Below are 17331 nucleotides of genomic sequence, written 5' to 3' on the forward strand. Positions count from 1 at the left end.
ATTTTTCTCCTCCATTGCCAGGACTGTAACCGAGCTCTAGATATGTGTGCTGTTTCAACATTTTCACATGCTGAGGGGCTCTAATGTTCATATATTAGTTTTCTCTGGAAACTTATTATTGTACACATTTTTCTATCTTTCGCTGTTTTTTTGTTGGCCTCAGTCACCCAGATCCTTTTCTCTGTAAAACCACATAGCACCAGAGAATAAACTGAAGAGAAATGAGAACTTCTAAAAGTACTCCGGAAAAAAAAGTGAATTAACTATAAAATTGATCTTACAGTTTTGCAAAAGTTGATATATGGGGGAATGACAGTTACTCAATCTAATATTTGAATAAACACTATCTGGCATTGAGCATAATTTCACATTTGTTGCCAAGAAATGAATACATATGTATATTTTTTCTGGTAATTCAGAGAATGTTTTAAATATGATATAGATATGTAAATGTATTTAGAAGTGTCGTTCAAGACCAAGAATCATTTGCTATACTTGGTGTGGCAAGGCTTTAGGAAGTCACTGATGCTCAACCCTAGCTGTATATTAAAATCCTCTGAGAGCTTTTTAAAAAAATACCAGTGCCTGGACTCTACCCCAAAACAATCAAATCAGAATTTCTGGGAGTAGGGGTGTTGTTATTGCTGTTGTATTTTCAAATCCCACAGATGATTCTAATTGTGGAGCCTACATTGAGAATACAGATTCAGTGTTCCTTATACCGATGAGGAAAACAAGACCTATGGAGTAAGGTGATCTGCCTACTTTCTGCCTATGAATGTAACCAACAATAACAAAAGAAAAGGCTGCAAATAAGCAGCAAGAAATAGTAAATAATTTTAGATAAAATTACTGTAGAGAGAAGGAAGGGAGACTGCCAGCAGAAGCAGAAAGGGCTCTCTGGCTGCCAAGGGTGAGGATTGTGAAAATGTAAATCCTGCTTAAATCCTTTATCGCCAGACTGTGTGCATACCAACAAGCCAGCTTTAGAAAAATATATCTATGAAACTGCTTCCTAAAAGTTTGAGGTCTGGGGGAAGACAGCAAACTCCGAAATTCCAGAACTGGCTAGTTAAGGAAATAAAAGCTGGGGACTCTCCACAGAAAGTAATTTCACCGTGTTAACTATCTTTGGGCTTATTTGTATTGTTTTTAAGTTTTACTGTGACTTGTGTATGTTCTTCAGAGAGTGGTGAGTTGAAATCGTTATCATCTGATGACAATTATTACAAATTTCCTGTCCCCATTTTCCATAGTCTTATTGTCATCATTCCCGCAAATAAAGGGAAAAAAAGCTAAAAATTATTTTAATTTGATTAATGGCCATTTTGTTACAGGAATCTTTTCCCTTAGATGAAACAACCCACTTGACTATTGTTTGATTCATCTCAAAATAAACTGTAAATTTCAGTTTTGTTTTCTTTTTTTTTCTTTTCCCGGGTTTCTCCCCTGGCCTGCTATTCTCAGGAACTTTCATCCAAGGTTTTGATGTGCTAATTTGCTCATCAGTACCCCCTAGCCTTCCTTGGTTTAATTAATAAATATTTCCTGTTGACAAAGGAAGGGGAAACAGAAGTCTAATTCACGAATTTGGTCATTGTGCTTCTCCCCACTGTGACCCTCACTTGAAATTGGTCTTGAGTCTTATCAGCCGCTCCGTTTTAGGCCTCATCATTTGCATGTCAAATATATCGTTGTAAGCAGGCTGCTTGCAGCCCAGGCCTGCAGACGGTTACAGAACCAGCTGCCCACTGGAGGGGCAGGGAAACATCTGTAAACCCACTGTGATTGCAGAAGAAGAATGAGAACAGAGGATCGCCCTACTCTCTCCTCTTCAGGCTCTCCAGAAATCCAGGTCTTCAGGTGACCTGTTGTCATACATTTGGCGTATGTATTTATTTACTTACTGAATTTTTAATCTGAGTATTTACTCTTCTGAAATTAGAATGAGAACACAAGATGCTCTAAACCTTCAACTTGAGTTTCTTGTCTTCAAAACCTCACGTAGCCACTAAGGATGCTTTAGCAGATCCTAATAGGGACATAACTGAAAAGCATTATCATTACAGAGAATTACGATACATAGGAACCATCTGACTTCACTATGATAGCTGACTTCAATAGAGCTTCCCTTGAAACCACTTCGTTTTCTCTCAATTAAGGACAGGCTGCTGGTGGCTACCGACTCAAATTAGGTCTCCCTTCCCTTTTCTAAGAACTTGGGAGCCGGGCATGGTGGCTCACGCCTGTAATCCCAGCACTTTGAGGGCCGAGGCGGGTGGATCACGAGGTCAAGAGATCGAGACCATCCTGGTCGACATGGTGAAACCCCGTCTCTACTAAAAATACAAAAAATTAGCTGGGCATGGTGGTGCGTGCCTGTAATTTCAGCTACTCGGGAGGCTGGGTCAGGAGAATTGCCTGAACCCAGGAGGTGGAGGTTGTGGTGAGCCGATACCGTGCCATTGCACTCCAGCCTGGGTAACAAGAGCGAAACTCCGTCTCAAAATAAAAAAAAAAAAAACTTGGGAAGTTGGTTTACAAAATTACTAGCAGCACCATAATTCTATTCCCATCCTTCACATTTCACCTGCCCACATTTTTCAATCCACCCCCTTCCTAGGATTCATCTGTTACTGTTTACATGATACCCTGTGTTTATAAGAGTCCTCAGAGGTAAGATGCAAATCTCTGCCAGAGCAAAAGATGTTTCAAAGATTTTAGAATTGTGCTCCTAAGCTGTTTTATTCGTAAGACCCACATATCTGAAGAGCGCTTTAGAGATGTGATCTCAGGCACTTGAAAACACAGTAACCAACCAAGAGCCAGTGCTAAAACTGATATCTAGCTTTTGTTGTTGTCATTGTTTTGTTTTTCTTTCTTTTTTTTTTTTTTTTTTTTTTTTCTATTTTTTTGAGAGGCATTCTCTCTCTGTCACCTAGGCCGGAGTGCAGTAGCAAGATCTCGGCTCACTACAACCTCCACCCCACTACAACCTCCACTTCCTGGGTTCAAATAATTCTCCAGCCTCAGCCTCCCAAGCAGCTGGTACCACAGGTGCCCACCACCACACCCAGCTAATTTTTGTATTTTTAGTAGAGACGGGGTTTCATCATATTGGCCAGACTAGTCTCAAACTCTTGACCTTGTGATCCGCCCACCTCAGCCCCCCAAAGTGCTGGGATTACAGGCATGAGCCACCGTGCCCGGCCAGGTGTCTAGCTTTTAAGAGGTCCATGCACAGCCCCAGAAGCAGAAGTAGCATGAAAATAATGCCATGGACTATATTAATTATGAGCTTAGAAGTGGCAATATTGCAGTGGAAAGATACGTTTTGGTTCCATTCAAGTTACCGAATGAATTAGGCAGGAGCATTATAAAAAAATACTGTGGTTCTTTATCTCAGGCACTGTTATCTAGTGCACTATTACTTGGGGTAGTGGCAAGAGGACTCCGTTTCGAGGTTGAAGATCTGAGTTTTATCTCAGCTTTGCCATCAACTAAACATCTGCCATCTGAGCAAGTTCCATTCTGTGTGTGGACATCCATTTCTCCATCTGCAACATGAGACACTTAGATTACATGGACATGCATTAAACTTTGATCCTCAGACGTGTTACCAAGTGCTCCTTAAAAAGATTTATGGACTGAGAAGCAGCGTCCCTGCTCCTTCCGGAATCTCCAGCTGGTTCAGCCCGCCTGCCTCTACCCCTACCTCCACCATGATCATCACGGTGACACAGAAGTCCTGCAAGGTGTCCACCTCTGGCCTCTAGGTCTCCAGCAGCCGCTCCTACATGAGTGGTCCCAGTGCCCACATCAGCTCCTCGAGCTTCTCTGGAATGAGCAGCAGCAGCTTCCGGGGTGGCCTGGGCGGAGGCTACAGTGGGGCCAGCAGCAAGGGAGACATTATCAACATCACAGTCAACCAGAGCCTGCTGGGCCCCCTTAACCTAGACATGGACCCCAACATACAGGCCATCTGCACCCAGGAGAAGGAAGAGATCAAGAACCTCAACAAGTTTATCTCCTTCATCAACGAGGTACACTTCCTGGAGCAGCAGAACAAGATGCTAGAGACCAAGTGGAGCCTCCTGCAGCAGCAGAAGACAGCTCGGAGCAACACGGACAACATGTATGAGAGCTACACCAACAACCTCAGGGGCAGCTGGAGAATCTGGGCCAGAAGAAGCTGAAGGTGGAGGTGGAGCTCGGCAGCATGCAGAGGCTGGTGAAGGTCTTCAAGAACAAGTCGGAGGTTGAGCTCGATAAGTGTACAGAGATGGAGAATGTATCTGTCCTCATCAAGAAGGGGGTGGAGGAAGCTTACATGAACAAGGTAGAGCTGGAGTCTCGCCTGGAAGGGCTGACTGACGAGGTCAACTTCCTCAGGCAGTTGTATGAAGAAGAGACCCAGGAGATGCAGTCCCAGATCTCAGACACATCTGTGGTGCTGTCCATGGACAATAGCAGCTGGACACAAACAGCATCGTTGCTGAGGTCAAGGCGCAGTACAAGGAGATCACCAACCGCAGCCGGGCTGAGGCTGAGAGCATGTACCAGATCAGGTATGAGGAGCTGCAAGCGCTGGGGCTGACCTGCGGCATGCAAAGACTGAGATCTCCGAGATGAAGTTCAGCTGGCTCCAGGCTGAGATCGAGGGCCTCCAAGGCCAGAGGGCTTCCCTGGAGGCCGCCATCACAGATGCCCAGCAGCATGGGAGCTGGTCGTTAAGGATGCCAACGTCAAGCTTTCTGAGCTGGAGGCCACCCTGCAGCAGGCCAAGCAGGACATGGCGCGGAAGCTGTGTGAGTACCAGGGGCTGATGAACGTCAAGGTGGCCCTGGACATCGAGATCACCCCTGACAGGAAGCTGCTGCGGGGCAAGGAGAGCCGGCTATAGTCTGGGATGCAGAACATGAGTATCCATAGGAAAACCACCAGCGGCTATGCAGGTGGTCTGAGCTCAGCCTAAGGGAGCCTCACAAGCTCTGGCCTCAGCTACAGCCTATGCTCCAGCTTTGGCTCTGGTTGTGAAGAAGATCAAGACCTGTAATGGAAAGCTGGTGTCTGAGTCCTCTGACATCCTGCCCAAGTGGATAGCTGCAGCAGCTCCTCCCAGCCTGCCCCTCCCAGCCCACCCCTTGTGTGGGTGCCCCAGAGCCTGGGAGGGAGGCCGCTGTGCAGGGGAGCATGGGGAATGGGAGACCCACCTGAGGCTCAGCCCTAGCCCTCAGTCCACCTGCGGGGGAGTTTACTGCCTGGGGACCCCTGTTGCCCATGCCTCCAGCTACACAACAATTCAATTGCTTTTTATGTGTGTGTGTCCAAAATAAAACCTCAGCTAGCTCTGAAAAAAAAGAAAGATTTATGTGGCCAGAGAGTTTTTGAGAATCATAGCGTTATACACGTATGCACGCTTTCTCGGAGATTCACAGTAAACATTAGCATACCAAATGCCTCCATGAGACATTCTAATAAAGCTTTACAACAAATACCAATTTAACTGTTTAATCTAGTGTTTCCCAAACATATTTTACCAAGAATCTCATGTGTGTTCTAAACAGCTTGGGCAGTCCTGGACAAGATTTCCTAAGGGCCTCCCAGCTCTAATGGGCCCGACCCCTGGTCAGGCATGTCAGGGTTGCTTATCAGGGCCTAGAAGTTAGTAGCTAAAAGAAGACCTCAGGTGGGGTGCCAAGGCTCATGCCTATAATCCCAGTGCTTCAGGAAGCCAAGGCAGAAGGATTGCTTGAGGCCACGGGTTCAAGACCAACCTGGGTAACATAGCAAGACCCAATCTACACAAAGAACTTAAAAAGTTAACCAAGCATGGTGGTGCACTCTTGTAGTCCCAGCTACTTAGGAGTCTCAAGCAGGAGGATCACTTGAGCTCAGGAGTTCAAGGCTACAGTAGCTAGTATCCCATCAATGCACTGCAGCCTGGGCAATAAAGCAAGACTCTGTCTCCAAAAAAAAGCAAAGGAGAACTCAGAAACCAGACAGCCTGGGTTCATATCTATAGTTTTCTACCATGTTGCTTTGCAACGTTAATCATGTAAATTTAATTTATCTGAACTAAAGTACAGACAGAAGAAACTATCTGTACTTTAGTTCCTTCTTCTGTAAAATGGAGATAATAATATCATCTGTTTCATAAAGTCACTGTAAGGATTGAATGTGTTAATGCAACATATAAAATGCTTAGTAGATTACGTAGCAGCTTGTTAAGTGCTGTGTGTGTTAACATTTGCAATATCCAAAACCCTTATCTGATGCAACAGCCTAAGAGAAGAAAGAGTGAATGAAAGAAGCTGCCATTTGCCGGGGATCTACTGGTTTTCATGCCAGATGCTTTACATACATAATCTCATGAAATCTCCACCATAAAACTAAGACAGAAATATATTCTTTCATTTTACAGGTGAGTAAAACAAAACCCTAAGGTATTCAAGAATCTACCTGATGTCACATGAAAAAATATCAAGATGAAAAAATTAGTCTCAAATTCAAGCATCCTTGACTTCACAACTCAAGTTCATTCTAACACATCACACTGCCCTCAAGAACAAAAAGTAATAAGCTTTCTGCCATTTTATAGAGGAAGAATGAGGCATATAAACTAAAATATTTCTCAGGATCACACAGTAAGACTCGAATTAGAAAATAATTCACATCGTGTCATTCACCTCTGGACCCTAAAAGCAAAGGGACATGTGAAAAGGGGAAAAGAATGTATCTCTTCATTTTGATCAGGCTACAACTTCTAAAGTTAAGATGATTTTCTCTTTTAATTAAGCATCTCCTGTATATATTATGTCACATTTTGCAGAGATTTTGGTCTTCCCTACCTGACTCAGATTATGTTTTTAGAGAAGCGTAGGTCTGAGGTAGACATTTAAAGGTGAAATTAATTCTACTGCCTCCAGAAAGAATGGGATCAAAATAATTCTCAAACGATAATCCCTTCCCTATTCTACTTTTAAATATTCAGAGAGGAAAATTCTGTGACTTTGGTTGTTAAAAATTCAAATATTAACGATCTATTCAAAATGTCATTGTATGCAAGGACCTTTGGGACGTTTGTGAAAATAAAATACATTCATCAAAAAAATAAAATGAGAAAAAAATAGAATAAGAAGGTGAATTGATTTACAATGATGGAGCATAGTATTGTGCATTAAGAACTGAAATTCAGGACTGAGGACTTGGGGGAATAATTTATCGGATATTAATCTTCCCTCTTAGCAGGCAAGGCACAACTTTACTTAGCTATGTCGGCTGCATCTAAAGTTTTCAAATATGGGGTCAAAAATATATCCCTGCCACATATCCCATCCTGCCATTCTGTTTGGTTCATCTTATCACTAAATTTTTTTACAGGAATGTCAAAGATGATAGAGCTTAGAGAGATTTCCATTTTGCAAGTAAAAAAGGGCAGACAGGTGGTGCAACAGCCTGCAGTATGCTCAGAGGGTGCAGCCAGCTGCCTAAATCCCAGCATCAGAGCCTGTCAGGGACCACAGGGCATCTCATGATCAGGCGACCTGCAAAGAACTGGAGGGATGCATGGGCCATGTGTTAGCACCTGAATTCTCCATTTGAGATCAGTGAGTGAGAGAAGGGATGGGGACAGGCACTCTTGAATTGGCTGAAAATAAACAATCTCTTTCTTTGGGAGTTTATAACGATGGAAATTTACACAGTGGTTAACAGAGGACTTATTTTAACCTACAGAGCAGAAAAACAAGGTACAGCTGCATAATCTAAGTAGAACCTCCAACATTTTAGATTTAGAAGAGGGATGCAGAATCACAGGATGTTCTTGGGAAGTACTGATCCACCCTTTTTCTTGGTTTTCAGATGTGCTTTCATTAGGATGTATAGGCTGTCCCCTTACAATTGCAGAACAGCTCCTACCTGGAAAAGGAACACGTTTTAGCCAAGATTTTTCTTTGGATGCTAGGTCTCCATTCTCAGAGACCCGCTACATGTTGGAATGCCATAGAAACTAACTTAACAAAATGAAAAAAAAAAAAAAAAAAAAAAAGGAAAATTCCTAAGATACTGAGATGTTTGTGATGTAAATTCAAAACAATTCTTGGCTCTGGCAATTCCTGCCCTTCTACGTAAGGTTATAATTAAAGGCAAACGTAAAGCAAGGTGGTGGTTGCTGGGAGGATAATTTGCTAGAAGGACATTCTGCAATCTTGTTTACTTCATACAACATCCAGGGTCTTTCCAGAAGCTCAACCTCAAAGGTCCCATTGAATAAGACTGACGAGGATGGGCGCTCTGCTTGCATTTTTCCCAGTGCTGGTTTCTTACCAGTGTTATCTGTGGCGCAAAAATGGCCACATCCATCATTGGAGAGAAGTATTTCCTATTTGTCTGAGCAAAAAGTAACTCATATTTTTAAATTGCCAAACTGAAATATCCATTCTGAATCTCACTCAGGCATTCAAGAGGAAGAGGGGCAAGGAGTATTGATATCTTAAGCTCTGTCCTTTAAGAAAATCTAGGGCATGTCATTGTGTTTGTGTTGATTATCTTAGGTTCTGAAATACCCTGCACAGCCCTCAGATGGTCCACTTCATGTTTTTCAACTTTGTACTCATTGTTAAGATTCCTAAGCATAAGGCCAGGCATGGTGGCTCATGCCTGTAGTCCTAGTACTTTGGGAGGCTGAGGCGGGTGATCACCTGAGGTCAGGAGTTTGATACCAGCCTGGCCAATGTGGTGAGACCCTGTCTCTACTAAAATTACAAAAATTAGCCCAACATGGTGAAACTCTATCTCTACTAAAAATACAAAAATTCGCCGGGCGTAATAGCAGGAGCCTATAATCCCAACTACTCAGGAGGCTGAAGCAGGAGAATCGCTTGGGGCGGAGGGGGAGCGGGGGCAGAGGTTGCAATAAGCTGAGATTGCTCCGCTTCACTCCAGCCTGGACAAAAGAGCGAAACCCCATCTCAAAAAACAAAGATTCCTAGGCATCAACGCTGCTACTCTTTAAATACCACTTCTATTCATCGAAACACTTCCTGACTCCTTGTATCAAAAAAAAAAAAAAAACCAAAAAACAACAAAACTTACCAGTGCAGTAGCCAACCAAAGAATATTTATATTAAAGGATGATTTAGGTGTTAATAAAAATCTCTTATTTCTCCTATTTGTATATGCAAGGGCCAGACTTTTGAGACATTTGCCAGTTTTTTTGTTTGAGTTTTGTTTTTGCGAGACGGGGTCTCTTTCACACAGACAGGAGTGCAGTGGCACAATCGCAGCTCACTGAAGCTTCAACCTCCTGGGCTCAAACGATCCTCTCACTTCAGCCTCCCCAGTAGCTAGGACTACAGGCGAATGCCATCACGCCCAGCTCATTTTTGTGTTTTTTGTAGAGAGAGAGTTCTGCCATGTTGTCCAGGCTGGTCTTAAATTCCTGGGCTCAAGCCCTCCTCCTACATTGGCCTTCCAAAGCGTAGGGATTACAGGCGTGAGCTACAGCACCTGGACTTTGTCAGTTAAATAGTGCTGCTTCATGGTCACACACACACACACACACTCTGCCCCAAATCTCTCTCTCTCTCCAGCTTTCTAAATAGGTATGCGATAGAGAACTCTCCAAAACTCCCTTTAGCATGCAGATATGTTTCCCTTAGAGGGGCTACATTTCGCCCACTACTGAGCATTAGTTTAGTTTAGCGCCCCAGATTACCAGAGCATCGCCCTAAGGAAAAGTCACATCGGACAGGTAAATTTCACAGGGCAGGGGAGTACCAGGGAGAGCAAAGGAGTTTTTCCAGGCAGGTAACTCTCAGCTCAGAAATCCCAGTCAAGCAGAGAATCCTCTGGCTGTCAGGTGCCCCACCCCAGAATCCACCCTGAGTCCAGCCCTGGGCATGGTATGAAATCTCTGAGCCTGAATCCACCATCCAGAGAGAGCTCTGCATCGGGAGGATGAGAGTGGGGACTCCGTGGCTGAATCCTGCTTCTGCCACGCCTGAAATTAACCTTCCAGTGCTTCAGTGTCTTCCCATTCTCAGCTATAAAATGGGAATTATAAAAGGATTCTTTCATCAGACTATGAGAGAATAAACTAACCTATGTGAAGTACTTGGAAGAGTGCACATAGAGACTAAATGTTAGCTGTTGTCAGCATCAAGAAGCAATAACTAACCACATGTTCCCAATTCTTTTTTATTATTAGACTTTAAGTTCTGGGGTACACGTGTAGAATGTGCAGGTTTGTTACATAGGTATACACATGCCTTGGTGGTTTGCTGCATCCATCACCCTGTCCTCTACATTTGGTGTTTCTCCTAATGCTATCCCTCCCATATCCCCCCAGCCCCTGCTATCCCTCCCCTAGCCCCTCACCCCCTGACAGACTGCAGTGTGTGATGCTCCCCTCCCTGTGTCCATGTGTTCTCATTGTTCAACACCCACTTATGAGTGAGAACATGAGGTGTTTGGTTTTCTGTTCTTGTGTCAGTTTGCTGAGAATGATGGTTTCCAGCTTCAGCCATGTCCCTGCAAAGGACATTAACTCATCCTTTTTTATAACTACATAGTATTCCATGGTGCACATGTTCCCAATTTTTAAACCACACACACCCCAGTGGAAAAAGTTTGAAAGAATATACAATGAAAGTTAATGAACTTCTCTTACTGGTGGAAATTATGGTTGCTTCTTTTAAGTGTTTTTTCCTTACACATTTTCCTAAAAATAGAAAGATTCATGACTATCGTCAATAATAAACTTATGGTGCATTTTCAATAGCTAGAACAGTACAATTAGATTATTCATAACATGAAAAATAAATGCTTGGACACAGTGGCTCATGCTGGTAATCCCAGTGCTTTGGGAGGCCAAGTTAGGAAAAATAAATGCTTGAGGGGAGGGGTTCCCCACTCTCCACGATGTGATTATTACATACTGCATGCTTGTATCAAAACATCTCATGTAGCCCATAAATATATGCACCTACTATGTACCCATAAAAATTAGAAATTTAAATAAAAATCTTGACCTAGGGCTGTGATCTCAACTCTCTGGGAGACTGAGGCAAGTGAATCACTTGAGGCCAGGAGTTCAAGACCAGCCTGGCCAAAATGGCAAAACCCTGTATCTATTAAAAACACAAAAATTAGCCAGTTGTGATGGTGCACACCTGTAGTCCCAGCTATTTAGGAGGCTGAGGCACAAGAATCACTTGAACCCAGGAGGTGGAGGTTGCAGTGAGCCGACATCATCCCACTGCACTCCAGCCTGGGCAAGAGAGTGAGAGTCTGTCTCAACAAATAAATAAAATAAAATAAAATAATAAAAAATTTAGAAGTCAAAGATGTAAAGGGCAAAATTAACTTTCCAAGGACTCTGAATCAAGCAACAGGTTTGAGTCCCAATTATCAGTGGACCTTGTGTCTTATAGCCACCTCTCCATGTTGATCTGCCTGTGTGTGCCTGTGTGTTGCCTATTCTTCAAAATGCAAATGCGAGGGAAGACTGTGGGTTTGCGAGAGGAAAGATTATAGGTACCAGACAGCCCTGAGTTGGAATCTAGACCCCCTCCTTTTCTTCCTGGGTCACTTTGAGCAGGTTGCTGAACATCCCTGCCTCTCAGTTACCTCCTCTCTACAAGGGCCATCAAGCCCGGCATTGTGCGGGATGCTAGAGATGGAATGTCAAGCATCGGAAATAAAGGTTGCAGTCTTGAATAAAACTTGGTGCAGTCAGGAATAAAACTACAGAAAAATAAAAACATCTTTCTCAGAGTCCTACAACCTGTCTCGGTTTGGTACTTTTCTGCTCGGAATTTTCTTGTTCAACTGGACCTCTGGAATGAAAAGGGTACAATCTGCATTTAGGCTGCCTTCCAGTCCCTTCAACAATTCTCCTTCCTACCTATCAGAGTCCCCTCTGCTGAGATTGTGCTGAAGCCCAGGACCAGCAGGGAGTCCCCTTACCAAGACCACCTCCCAGAATAATTTGAGTCAAATATGGCCCCATATTTGAAAATGACAGTTGCCTTAGAAACAAAACTCACTGGTATAGAGAACACTTATTCCATCTTTAGTATTTCAATTGCTTTGAGGAACAAGGTAGTAAAAGTATGTTTTTCTAACATTTTAAAGTGTAATACATTTAATCTGGGAGGCCAAATGAACATCAATTGTCTAATTAAATGGATGATCTCAAAATCTAAAATACTCCTGGTCACAATGTTACAACTTAAAATAGACACTTACGCTAACCTTACAGGCCCCCAGGTTTGTGGCTTCCCTTTGCAGAACTGATTTCTACGAATAGCAATTGTTTTCATCAGTGTTTCCCCACTGTGTGTCTTAATGATAAAGATTTCTGTGCACCTTGCAAATTCAAACACTCCAACCGGATACTTTTGTCACCTACAGAAAACACAAAAGCATTACTCCAAGTAACAGAACTCCACTGCTTTGCAAACTTCCTGTTTCACAGCTCTGAGAGGGAGAAGGAGAGGAGAGGGAAAAAAAAGTACACAGAGTTCCTCTGAAGCCCCTCCTGACATTTCCAGACTTATTAGCCAGTTTTCACACTGACTTCAATCAACCTCTTTAATCCTCTAAGGAAAGAGCAGTTTTAATTCACCGATTGGCTGATAAGCTTGAAGCCAAAAAATGATTTACACGTAGATGAATTGTGCTTACAAGATGGAACTTCGAGCATTAGAAGCGGATCTGAATTTCCTATCTGTCATTTTATTTGCCACATTCATTTTTTCTCTGCCATTACCCTTGCTGATTGTGATCTTTCAGCGCTATTGGGCCCCTGCTTCCACAGTTTTTAATCTGCCTTTAATCCCATAGATTTTAAATATTCCCAGCACCCAGAGACTGGAGGCAATTAACTGCCCTTCTGATGCGCTTCTTATCAGTTGCCTCCTTGTATCTCTCAGAAGCAGCCTCAAGACACTTCCAGGCTGACAAATACTACTAGCATTTCAGATGAAGCATCCACTGCAAATGGGAATGTGAAGTCCAGCTGTGCACGCTGACGCTGAGCGATCACAGTCGTTTTTGGAGGAAGAAATTGGGAAGAGGAGGCTGGGGAGACAGGCACTGGGTGCCAGGGCCCCTGGTGCACAGGCTCAGAAACAACGCCCTCATAATGGCCTTTTGGACTTGGGGCAAATAAAAGGTGCATTGTCTAATCTGTTTAATCTGACTGCCGTTTTTAACTAGAAAATAATTTTCAGCTCTCTGGCTTTAATAAGGGATTCAGAGGAGGTGTCAAAAGGAGACATCAGGTAGCATAAGCCATTTGAATGTGGTTCACGCCTCCTCTCTGGGCCTTGTTTAGTTTGGTGCCCATTTTAAATGTGTTACAGTGCAAATCTGCCCACTGGGTTTCCCCACCACTAGTTGGGAAATCTCTAACACCTTTAAACTGATGTTGGTTCAAACTTGAGTAAATTTAGATTTTCAAACAGAACTTTACACCTCAATTTCTGCATTATATGCTAATGTGCTCTGAAGATCACTGAGAACCCTAACCAAGGTGACACAACCTGGTCACCACAAAAGAAAAGAGTGATTGTCATTAAAACGCTCGGGTTTGTTCACTACACTTACATACTCTCTTTTAAAAGGCCAGCTCCCTACCTCAGGGCCTACCCAGGGACCTGAGGGGAACTGTCCCAGATAAGGAAGGAACTTCCCTTGGCCTCTCACTGAGGATAAGTCAGCTTGACTCTATCGCTACACCTGGTTAAAAGTTTGAGCCTAGTGCTTTTTTGGAATTTAGTGTTAAAATAGAAAAAAAAAAAAAAGAGTTTAAAGTGATAATCCAAAAGACAGAGAGAAACGCCCTCCTTCAGCCCATCGGACATCTCCACGTCTCAGAACCAGTGCCTGGTTCTCCCCTTAGACACCAATCTCCTAAGCAAACATAATATCTGATAACAATTTAACTTCCAAATGATCAAGCCATTTGGGCTTTTCATAAGAAAGCTGTGTGTACTGTTTTGTATTGTCTTGCTGTGTATGTAAATGCATACATTTCTTGTAAATTCTTCTTACCATCAGGTCAGATTGCCATTAGTTCACCCAAAGTTGAGTGCCTTTGTCGGTAATTCCTTTCACCACAAATTCAGCCACACTCATTTCGGTTTATGCTGACATCTCTCCGCGCAGCTGTGCCATGAGTTTTCTTGTGCGGGAGCAAATGTAACCCTCCCTCTGTGGGGGAAAAATGATACAAGTGTCTAACTTTACTCCATTTAAAGATTGGTCCCCAAATCTAAACATATTTTCTTTGGGTGAAAAATAGGCATTCAATAAGCAGGCCATCGTGTATCCAAGAAGAGTTCTCTATCTTTTGGAGGCTGTTCTATATCTTTTGGAAACAAAAATTATAGAGGGTGATGTCAAGCAGGGAGAGAGGAGATGGCAGGAGAGACAAACAATGCATTAAGTGCATGTGGTTAATTGATTGGCTGCACTTTCCGTACTAAAAGAAAAACGCAAGCTCTTTCATTCAACCTCCGCTGTGAACCAAGCACATTGTAAATGGACGGATGTTACCGTGTGGCGGTGCTGTGTGGAGAGGTTGTTTATAAACAACACCCAGCAACATAAACAAGGGAGCATCAAGAAAAGCAAGTGATGAGGGAGAGGCCACAACTTCGTTATATAACAGGAGGAACACCGGGTAGCAGTTCTCGCTGTGTTGTTTTGCTGTGACTTGCAGCTTTGCTTAAGCATTTTAAAGATTCTTGCAGGTCTTTTTCAAGCTGCCAGCTCTAGCCTACGAATTATGGTAATGTGCCACTTCTGAGCCCTCGGCAGGATTTGCAACAGAGAAATCACATCAGCCTATGCTGATTAGCAATTCCATTCCATCCAGAGATTTATATAAAAAAACTATCTTACATTTTGCTTTTTAATAAGAATGATCGCTATCTCAAATTGAGTCCCAGCAAATTTTAATAAAGGCCCAAGGTTGAGTGGCATTTTGCATGCTGATTTAGCTGTGATTGCTAGCTTTTGATGAGCTCTACCCTGGCATGTACAGCTCTCCTCAGAGCAGGTTTTAAGACCAGGAGTAAGGAAAAGGATAAAAATAAAAACTTCCAACTAAAATTCGAGGTCTTTTCTTTCTGTGATTGATTACTGAATAAATACCAACATGCATCTTTGGATTCAACCTAAGAGTGAAATTCCCTACAGCTAAACAGCTGTTTTTTTTTTTTTTAATGGCTTTTCATATACCGATCTGTCAAAATATGTTAACTTTGATGACTTCAATTATTATTTTAAAAAGATGTTATCCATCTATTTATCTATCTTCCATCTTTCTTGATATTTCTTCTTAAATCAGATGCAGAGCCACAAACAAGTAACATTTTGGTTTCCTGATAAGTAAAATGTCAATAAATAAATATCTCTTGAGAGGCAGAGTTCTCCTTTGTTGAAATAGAAGGCACGTTAACTGGTCTGAAAACTAGAGGTAAACTGAGATTTTCAGCCTATGCCAATGGGTGGTGAAAGACTTTTCCAAGAAGGCAAAGAATATTTGGGGGCAGTCCCTATGGTTGTTTCAAGTGTCTTATGTGTCTTAAAAAACTAACATGTTAATGATTATAGTTTCATAGGATGGTGTTAATGATTGTTGTTAGACACCATTTATCTCTGTTGTCACTGATTTCATTGTTATGTAGATCTGTCTACTATAATTCCATGAAGGTCACCTCAAGCTGTTAAGTAAACATCCTATTCAAGCTTGCCTGCCTACTGAAGAAAGATGTGATTGGCCAACACAAAGCAGAATTCATATTAAGCCGAAGAATACAAATGTGATTTGGTTCATTGGCTAAAGATCACCAAATTTCACCCAACAGATAGGGCAGGAGTTTCCAAAACAGAGATTCCAACTAGGAAAAAATAAAAATTTTTTTAAAAGACTGCAGCTAAATCATGGAAATAACTAAATCTCAAAATGCATAAAACCATTTTTAATAGAATTTTAGCAGTAAGAAAGTATCATTCTAATAGCCAAGCGCTTCTTGGTTATAGCATTTTTTCCCCATAGAAATCCTTGTTTGGTTTCCCTGCTTTTTAGGGGAAAATAGAAAAATGAGACAACATAATAATGTTCATCACAAAAGACAGTAATCACATGAATTTTATTACATGAAAACTTAGCTAGTCAGTATTGTCAAGAAATTTTCCAGATTATTAAAACCTATCCCTTTACACGTCTTTGTTATTTTACATTAAAAATATTCCTTATAAATATTTTACATTTGTATACTTTCTTAAACAAAACAAAATCTACATTATTTAATCATTTTCATTTCAGTTGCTCTAATGGGCATTTTTGTGATATACTAAATATTCTGAATACATTTATAAACAATAAAAAATGATATAAATATTAGATATTGTCATTTATCTTTTCAATAAATAATGTATTGAAAATCTATGATAAGCCAAAACCATTGCTTAGTCCCGGAAATTGCAATTATAATAAGACATAAATCCTGTCCTCAGGAAGCTTACCATCTACCTGAGGTAGAAATTAATAACACAGGGTGATCAGTACTATGGTAAGGGAATATGTTTGGCACTATGGAGAAACACTGGCTGATGAGAAGGTGCTTAGGACAGGATTCCTAGTGATGCAACCTCAAAGCTGAGTCATAAAGGATCAAAAGTAGGCTAGGTGCAGTCATACCTCTAATTCCAACATTTTGGGATCTCAAGGTGGAAGAATGGCCTGAGGCCAGGAGTTCAAGACCAGCCTGGGGAACATAGTGAGATCCTGTCTCTACAAAAAAATAAAATAATTAGGCAGGCATGGTGGTGTGCCTATAGTCCTAGCTACTGAGAAGGCTTAGGAGGGAGGATCACTTGAGCAAAGGAAGTTGAGGCTGTGGTGAGCAATGATCACACCATTGCACTCCAGCCTCAGTGAAAAAGCAAGACCCTGCCCCCCCCCCAAAAAAAATCAATACAGATTAATACTAGTTAACTAAGTTAAAAAATAGTCAAGATCCTGGGGTTAGAGAAAGCAGGAACATAAATAAATCCTAATAGCTCTAAGTAGCAGGCTAATGGGAACCATTCACAGTTTTCAAAGCATTCAACAAATATTTATGAGCATCCACTATGTGCCAGCCACCTTTCTACAAGCTGCGGTTTAGTTACAAACAAGAAACCTAACCCTGGCCTCATGACCTCATGAACTCTACATTTCAGTAAAGGGAGCACAAAAAAAGGAAGGAGGGAAGGAAGGAAGGAGGGAAGGAAGGAAGGAAGGAAGGAAGGAAGGAAGGAAGGAAGGAAGGA

At 42.1% G+C, this 17331-nt stretch overlaps 1 pseudogene; it reads left to right on the plus strand.

Annotated features, from left to right (window-relative positions):
• Positions 1–3722: 3722 nt before the first annotated feature.
• LOC116536393 overlaps positions 3723–17331 on the plus strand; it is a 26653-nt pseudogene continuing 13044 nt past the window's right edge.

This window comes from Sapajus apella, unplaced genomic scaffold, assembly GCF_009761245.1.
Source record: "Sapajus apella isolate SASKATOON/1434 unplaced genomic scaffold, GSC_monkey_1.0 scaffold100, whole genome shotgun sequence".
Taxonomy (NCBI): domain Eukaryota; kingdom Metazoa; phylum Chordata; class Mammalia; order Primates; family Cebidae; genus Sapajus; species Sapajus apella.